At 46.9% G+C, this 8,524-nt stretch overlaps 1 pseudogene; it reads left to right on the top strand.

The window, feature by feature from the left end:
• Positions 1–1,901: 1,901 nt before the first annotated feature.
• Positions 1,902–2,020, top strand: LOC134912052 (5S ribosomal RNA; annotated as a pseudogene).
• The last annotated feature ends 6,504 nt before the right edge of the window (positions 2,021–8,524 follow it).

Here is an 8,524-nt window from a genome sequence, read left to right as displayed (position 1 = left end):
GAGGTTGGGGAGCAGTCACCCAGGGGGTGCAGTTTCAAGGAAGATGGTCAAGTCGGGAAGTCATCCTTCCAATAAACATCCTGGAACTCAGGGCAATCTACAACGCCCTTCTGCAGGCCTCATCTCTACTTTGGCATCAGGCCATTCAAGTCCAGTCGGACAATGTAACGGCGTTAACGTACATAAACCGACAGGGCGGAACGAAAAGCAGAGCAGCAATGTCAGAGGTGTTAAAAATTCTCCTCTGGGCGGAAAAACACACCGTGGTGTTGCCGGCGGTCTTCATTCCGGGAGTAGACAACTGGGAAGCAGACTTCCTCAGCAGACACGACCTGCACCCGGGAGAGTGGAGCCTTCACCCAGATGTATTCAGGTGCTTGAGACGTTGGTGGGGATATCCACAAATAGACATGATGGCCTCTCGTCTCAACAAGAAACTCAAGCGGTATTGTTCCAGGTTGAGAGGCCCACAAGCAGTGGCGGTAGATGCTCTGACAACTCCGTGGATCTACCAGATGGTGTAAGGTTTTCCTCCACTTCCTCTGTGTTAGGCGCCGGGGTCCGCGTGTCCGCGCGGCCCGGCGCCTAGCAACTAGGGACGCCGTGCGCGTTCAGCCGCCGGCTCCCTAGCAACGCTAGACACCGGGCGCGCTGAGCCGCACGGACCCTAGCAACGGGGACGCCACGGGCGGACCGCGTTCCCCGTTGCAGGGCCTAATTAACAAGCACACACACTTGTCCTCTGGCCGTGCAGCAAGGCAGCTGCAGGGCATTTATTCCCAATCAGGCTCTAAGCAGCTGATTGGAGGACTCCCTGTTAAATACCTTCCCAGTACTTCTCACAGACGCCGGTAATAGCTTCCTGCATGCTGCTTTGGTTTGCTGAGAGTCTGTTCCAGTCCTGCTGTATCCGGTCATTCCTGTCCTCAGAAGTCCTGTATTCGGGAGTTGTCATCTCATCCCAGGAAGTCGTTTGGTCCCCAGTTGTCCTGACTGATCACCTTTGTATATCGAGTGGTGTTCCGTGAGTTGCGGCTCTGCCGTGTGTTGCGGCTCAGCCGCTTTATCTTTATATATTCTGTTTTTGGAGCATTTGCGGAGGGTTCCGCTTCCACAAGTCCTCTCTGGAACTCGGCGGTGCTGGGTAGGAGAAGTGGACAAGTGGATATTTTGGTTGTCCTTTTCCCTGGCGGTGTTTCCGCACATATTCTAGTTTTAAGTTAGCTTGTAGCCCCTGGCCTGGTTGTTTAGTCAGAGGGCCCCTTGTTATCACCCTGTCTCGGATTTCCCTTTGTCTCTTATTAAGACCTGGGGGGGCATCGGAGTTGGGCAGACATAATTCGCCCTTCAAACGCGGCTGCCATGGGCTCAAGCAACCATAGTCTCGCAGGGGATTTCCGACAGCACGGGTGAGACAACGGAGTTAGGGCGCCAGGGGCTATTTTCCATTCCCGCTCCCTTCCCCAGCATTTCGTTCCAGTGCTCCGGTCCTCGCAAAAAGATCTCCTCAGACCAGAGTGCTGGAATCATAACATTATTACCGGCCATACCAAAAAATTAAAATTAAACAGGGCTTTAATTTTTTCCTCTCATTCAGTTTTTGTTAACATTTTTTGGCCTCATGAATCCGACAGGTTTAGGGCCAAACCCTGGTCAGCTCTTAGTCCCACCTCTCTCATCCACTGTCCGCTATATATCTATATAAGACAGTGGACAGCAGAAGGCAGGGTTTCCTCCCTATTCTGAGCATATCTCACTTCTATTTTTAGTACCCTCTCATCCAGATGCGAGACCACTCTCTGCAATGCTCACAGCAACAGAGAATCTGCGCTAGAAACTGGACAGCAGAAGTACCTTGTTGCTCACTACTCATTACACTCTCTCATTTGTGTCCTAGTGTTTATTACTGCCATATTTCAGCAGCAACGCCCAATCTCATCCGACCTTGGAAGCTAAGCGCTGATAAGCCTGATCAGTACCTAGTAGGGTGACCTCTTGGGAATATCAGGTGCAGTAAGATTGTGACCTCTGATCACAAACAGCAGAAGTGTTAGAGCAACTTCTGAAACTTACCTATTCCTTATCCAACTTTCCCGCAAACCTTCTATTTATCTACAATTGGCTTTGCCTTTAGGCTTATTTATCAATGCTCTTTTGTATCTTTAATAATCATACTTTTATCTTAAATGCTTTGTTATCTATAAGGATCTAGCCTTTTAGCAAACAGAATCTCTACCAGGTGATTACCCTCAGTCATTTGACATTTCAATTATGAACCTTTGTGCCTCTCATCTATTCTCATGAGGTTTTAGACTAGGTGCTTACCTACAATTATCACTGCGGTGATTATATGTACATATCATTTACCTCTACTCCAATTTTGAATTTTGATTAACTCAGGCACCTTAATAATATTAATTTTTTGTAATTTTTTATGTTTTTCAGTATATTTTTCACCACAGGTGCCCATAATTTTGTATCAGGCTTATCCTGATTTCTGTCAATATATATGTTTACTTTGTGTTCTTGAACAATTTTTTTGTATCAAACTCCTCATTACTTTTATTCGTTATTAATTAAATGTTAAGTTTTAATAAACTTATTTCAAATTTCTAAGCGTGCCCCAACACAGAGTCTTTCTTTTTTCTTCTCTTTGCTTAACCATTACTGACTCTGGGAGCACCACCAACTCAAATAATTATTTAGATGTCTTCATTAAGAATCTTTAAATTTAAACTTAGTATCGTTGGTCATTCACTGAACAGTTTTCTACAATCTGTGTATTAATCTATGTTCATCATTACCACATTTTTCCTGTGCGGAACCAAACCAAATTTCTGTCAGCTCTTAGTCAATCAGATTCAAGAACTTACTCAGATGGTTCAGGATCTTTCTCTTCGGGTGAGGTCGCAGGAAGATCTTTTGCGAGCCTCCCCAAAGGTAGTCCCTGAACCAAAGATGCATTTGCCTGACCATTTTTCTGGCGATAGAAAAGAATTTTTTAGTTTTAAAGAACCCTGTAAACTTTATTTCCGTTTAAGACCTACTTCCTCTGGTTCTGAATCTCAGCGGGTTGGGATTATTATTTCTTTACTCCAGGGGGATCCTCAGACCTGGGCGTTCGGTTTAAGGGCAGAGGATCCTGCGTTGTTGTCAGTAGACGCTTTCTTTAAGTCTTTAGGGCTTTTGTATGATGACCCAGATAGAGAGGTGTCCGCTGAAAGTCAGCTGCGCGCTCTGAAACAAGGAAGAAATCCTGGAGAGGTTTATTGTACTGAGTTTCGCCGTTGGTCGAACAACTGTGGCTGGAATGACCCAGCCCTGCGCAGTCAGTTTCGCCTCGGCTTATCAGAGTCTATTAAAGACAGTCTCCTCCAGTACCCCGCTCCTGAGACTCTCGATAAACTCATGGAGCTTTCTATTAAGATTGATCGTCGTCTCAGAGAGCGGAGGGCTGAAAGAGGAACACCTGTAAGGTCAAGTCCTTGTGTTTATTCCATTCCAGAAGACGTAGAGGAGCCCATGCAGATGGGTCTCTCCCGGCTGTCTCCTGAGGAAAGGGCCAGAAGGCAAAATTCCGGTCTTTGTTTGTACTGTGGTGGTAAGGGACATTTTGCTCGTAACTGTCCGAACAAGTCGGGAAACGCTTTGACCAGGTGAATTGTGAGGGGGTTCACCTAGGTCTGCAGCTTATCTCCTCGAATAACTCTCTTTTAGTCCCAGTTAAGGTTTCCTTTGGCAGCCTCAGTTCTTTGGTGTCGGCTTTTGTCGACAGTGGAGCTGCAGGAAACTTTATGGATTTAACTTGGGCTAAGGCCTTAGGCATTCCTCAGTTACCATTGGGTAGGTGTGTCACCATGCATGGCTTAGATGGGAGTCCGCTTTCCAACGGGGTTATTACTCACCGTACACCTCCCGTAGTACTTACAGTAGGAGCTTTACATTCCGAAAAGATCGAGTTCTATCTAACACATTGCCCAGCAGTTCCAGTTGTTCTGGGTCACCCTTGGCTGGCCTTTCATAATCCCACCATTGATTGGCGGTCCGGGGAGATTTCACAATGGGGTACTTTTTGTGCTAAGGAATGTATTTCATTTCCAGTTAGAGTAGCAGCTATCATTCCAGAACTCATTCCTGTGGAATACCAGGAGTTTGCCGATGTATTCTCCAAAGGCAATGCGGACATTCTGCCTCCCCATCGGCCTTATGATTGTGCTATTGAGCTAATCCCTGGTGCCGCATTGCCAAAGGGGAGATTATATGCATTGTCCGGGCCAGAAACTTCGGCTATGAATGACTATGTTCAGGAGAGCTTACAGAAAGGTTTTATTAGACCATCAAAATCCCCTTTAAGTGCTGGTTTTTTCTTTGTGGAGAAAAAGGATGGCTCGCTTAGACCATGCATAGATTTTAGAGCCTTGAATAAAATCTCAGTCAAAAACACCTATCCTTTGCCGTTGATTTCTGTACTCTTTGATCAGTTACGTTCTGCTGTGATTTTTTCTAAAATTGACCTGAGAGGAGCTTACAACCTCATCCGAATTAAATCTGGAGATGAGTGGAAGACGGCTTTCAGTACTCAGTCGGGTCACTATGAATACCTGGTGATGCCGTTCGGCCTGTCTAATGCTCCAGCAGTTTTTCAAGACCTCATTAACGATATGCTCCGTGACTTCCTAGGGAAATTCATGGTCGTTTATTTAGACGACATCTTGATTTTTTCTGAATCGATGGAACAACATATCACCCAGGTGCGTCTGGTTCTTCAAAAGTTACGTGAGAATCATTTATATGCCAAACTGGAGAAGTGTGAATTTCACGTCACGAAAGTATCTTTTTTAGGGTACATAATTTCCCCTCAGGGATTTTCCATGGAACCTAAGAAGCTTCAGGCCATCCTTAATTGGGCGCAACCCACCAATTTAAAAGCAATTCAGCGCTTTTTAGGGTTTGCGAATTATTATAGGAGGTTCATTCATTCTTTTTCTGACCTGGTTGCTCCCATTGTGGCTCTGACAAAGAAAGGAGCGGATCCTACCAACTGGTCGCATGAAGCTGAGTTGTCCTTCCGGGCCCTGAAACAAGCCTTTGTCTCAGCTCCAGTCCTCAGACATCCTATTCCTAATCCGGAATTGCCCTTTGTTGTGGAGGTTGATGCCTCAGAGATTGGAGTGGGGGCTGTCCTTTCTCAAAAGGATCCAGTGTCTTTGGACTTACATCCTTGTGCCTTTATGTCCAGGAAGTTCTACTCCGCTGAATCCAATTATGACGTTGGTAATCGGGAGCTACTGGCGGTAAAGTGGGCTTTTGAGGAGTGGAGGCATTGGCTGGAAGGAGCAAAGCATACTATTTCGGTATTGACTGACCATAAGAACCTGCAATACATTGAATCAGCTAAACGGCTTAATGCCCGGCAGGCATGTTGGGCATTATTTTTTACTCGTTTCAAATTTATAATCACTTTCAGGCCTGGTTCCAAGAATACTAAAGCTGATGCCCTGTCACGTAGTTTTCTTCCGGTTCACAATAACAATCCTGTTGTTACCCCAATACTTCCATCTTCGGTCATCCGGGCAGGCCTCACACAGGATTTATTTACCCAGTTAAACCAGCTTCAACACCAAGCTCCTAGATTTACTCCTGCTGGTCGTCTTTACGTTCCTGAATTTTTGAGAGCTACTGTTTTAACTGAGTTCCATGACAACAAGGTTTCAGGGCATCCGGGAATCACTAAGACATTGGAGTTAGTCTCTCGCTCAGTATGGTGACCTAGTATGTCTAAAGACGTTAGGGAATTTGTTTTTTCATGTCAGGTTTGTGCACAGCATAAGGTTCCCCGTTCCTTGCCTATCGGGCAACTTATGCCCTTAAGTGTCCCTCTCAGGCCATGGTCTCATATTTCCATGGATTTTGTGGTTGACCTTCCCCTTTCAGCCGGATTCCGAGTCATATGGGTGGTAGTGGACCGTTTTAGTAAAATGGCTCATTTTATTGCTCTTCCCCGATTGCCTTCTGCTCAAGGGTTGGCAGTTTTGTTCCTCCGCCATGTGTTTAGGCTTCATGGGTTACCCACTGATATTGTTTCTGATCAGGGTCCACAATTCATCGCACAATTCTGGAGATGTTTTTGTGCTTCATTAAAGATGAAACTGTCATTAACATCCGGTTATCACCCACAATCCAACGGGCAAACCGAACGAGTTAACCAGTCATTAAAACAATATCTGCGCTTGTATTCAGCCAAACTCCAGAATGATTGGTCCTAGTTTCTTCCTTTGGCTGAATTTGCTTACAATAATTCCTGTCATTCCTCCACTAAAGAGTCTCCATTCTTTTCAGTTTTTGGTTTTCACCCCAGAGCTAATTCTTTTTTTCATCATTCTCCAGTCTCCTCGCTGGCATTGACCTCCCATCTCAGAGCAATTTGGAAAAAAGTGCACCTTGCTCTCAGAAAAGCGGCCTTTCGAGAAAAGAAATTTTCTGACAGGCTCCGACGTCCTTGCACTTTTAAGGTGGGAGACAAGGTGTGGTTGTCAACTCGCAACATCAGGCTTCGACAATCCTCGGCTAGACTGGGACCCAAATTTATTGGACCATTTCTTATTATTAAAAGAGTCAACCCAGTTGCTTTTCAGCTACGTTTACCAAGATCTCTCAAGATTGGAAATACGTTTCATTGTTCCCTGTTGAAACAATACGTTTCTTCCAGTAGATTTCCTCGGAGGATCTCTCAGGGTAGATCTCCAGTGGATGTACAGGGACAACAGGAGTTCTTGGTAGAGAAAGTTCTTGATTCCAAATTGTCCCGGGGTCGGCTTTATTTTTTAGTTCACTGGAAAGGCTATGGTCCGGAGGAAAGGTCTTGGGTCCTAGATAAGGATCTTCATGCCCCTAGGCTCAAGAGGGCATTTTTTCGGGAATTTCCTCAGAAGCCTGGCTTTAGGGGTTCCTTGACCCCTCCTCAAGGGGGGTACTGTTAGGCGCCGGGGTCCGCGTGTCCGCGCGGCCCGGCGCCTAGCAACTAGGGACGCCGTGCGCGTTCAGCCGCCGGCTCCCTAGCAACGCTAGACGCCGGCCGCGCTGAGCCGCACGGACCCTAGCAACGGGGACGCCACGGGCGGACCGCGTTCCCCGTTGCAGGGCCTAATTAACAAGCACACACACTTGTCCTCTGGCCGTGCAGCAAGGCAGCTGCACGGCATTTATTCCCAATCAGGCTCTAAGCAGCTGATTGGAGGACTCCCTGTTAAATACCTTCCCAGTACTTCTCACAGACGCCGGTAATAGCTTCCTGCATGCTGCTTTGGTTTGCTGAGAGTCTGTTCCAGTCCTGCTGTATCCGGTCATTCCTGTCCTCAGAAGTCCTGTATTCGGGAGTTGTCATCTCATCCCAGGAAGTCGTTTGGTCCCCAGTTGTCCTGACTGATCACCTTTGTATATCGAGTGGTGTTCCGTGAGTTGCGGCTCTGCCGTGTGTTGCGGCTCAGCCGCTTTATCTTTATATATTCTGTTTTTGGAGCATTTGCGGAGGGTTCCGCTTCCACAAGTCCTCTCTGGAACTCGGCGGTGCTGGGTAGGAGAAGTGGACAAGTGGGTATTTTGGTTGTCCTTTTCCCTGGCGGTGTTTCCGCACATATTCTAGTTTTAAGTTAGCTTGTAGCCCCTGGCCTGGTTGTTTAGTCAGAGGGCCCCTTGTTATCACCCTGTCTCGGATTTCCCTTTGTCTCTCATTAAGACCTGGGGGGGGCATCGGAGTTGGGCAGACATAATTCGCCCTTCAAACGCGGCTGCCATGGGCTCAAGCAACCATAGTCTCGCAGGGGATTTTCGACAGCACTGGTGAGACAACGGAGTTAGGGCGCCAGGGGCTATTTTCCATTCCTGCTCCCTTCCCCAGCATTTCGTTCCAGTGCTCCGGTCCTCGCAAAAAGATCTCCTCAGACCAGAGTGCTGGAATCATAACACTCTGATACCAATAATTATAAAAAAAATAAGAAGGGAAAAGGTTCAAGCAATACTCATTGCTCCGGACTGGCCAAGAAGGGCCTGGTACGCGGACCTTCTGGAGATGCTCCTCGAAGATCCATGGCCTCTGCCTCTTCGCGAGGATCTTCTGCAACAGGGCCCATTCGTCTATCAGGCTATGTTTAACAGCATGGAGGTTGAACGGCTGATCCTTGCCAGGAGAGGGATTCCTGACAAGGTCACCCCAATTATGATCTAAGCCAGGAAAGGGGTAACATCTAAACATTACCACTGTATATGGAAGAAGTATGTCTCTTGGTGTGAGACCAGACAATATTCCGCGGTGGAATTTCATCTGGGATGTCTCCTGCTTTTTCTGCAGTCGGGAGTGGATGTGGGCCTATGCCTAGGTTCCATTAAAGTCCAGATTTCAGCTTTGTCTATTTTGTTTCAGAAATAATTGGCTTCTCTCCCTGAGGTCCAGACATTCTTGAAAGGTGTTCTGCACATCCAGCCTCCCTTTGTGCCTCCCACGGCACCTTGGGATCTCAATTTGGTG

Source organism: Pseudophryne corroboree, chromosome 4 (assembly GCF_028390025.1).
Source record: "Pseudophryne corroboree isolate aPseCor3 chromosome 4, aPseCor3.hap2, whole genome shotgun sequence".
Lineage (NCBI taxonomy): Eukaryota > Metazoa > Chordata > Amphibia > Anura > Myobatrachidae > Pseudophryne > Pseudophryne corroboree.
Note: the sequence above shows the minus strand (reverse complement) of the source record. Positions and strands in the feature narration are given on the sequence as shown.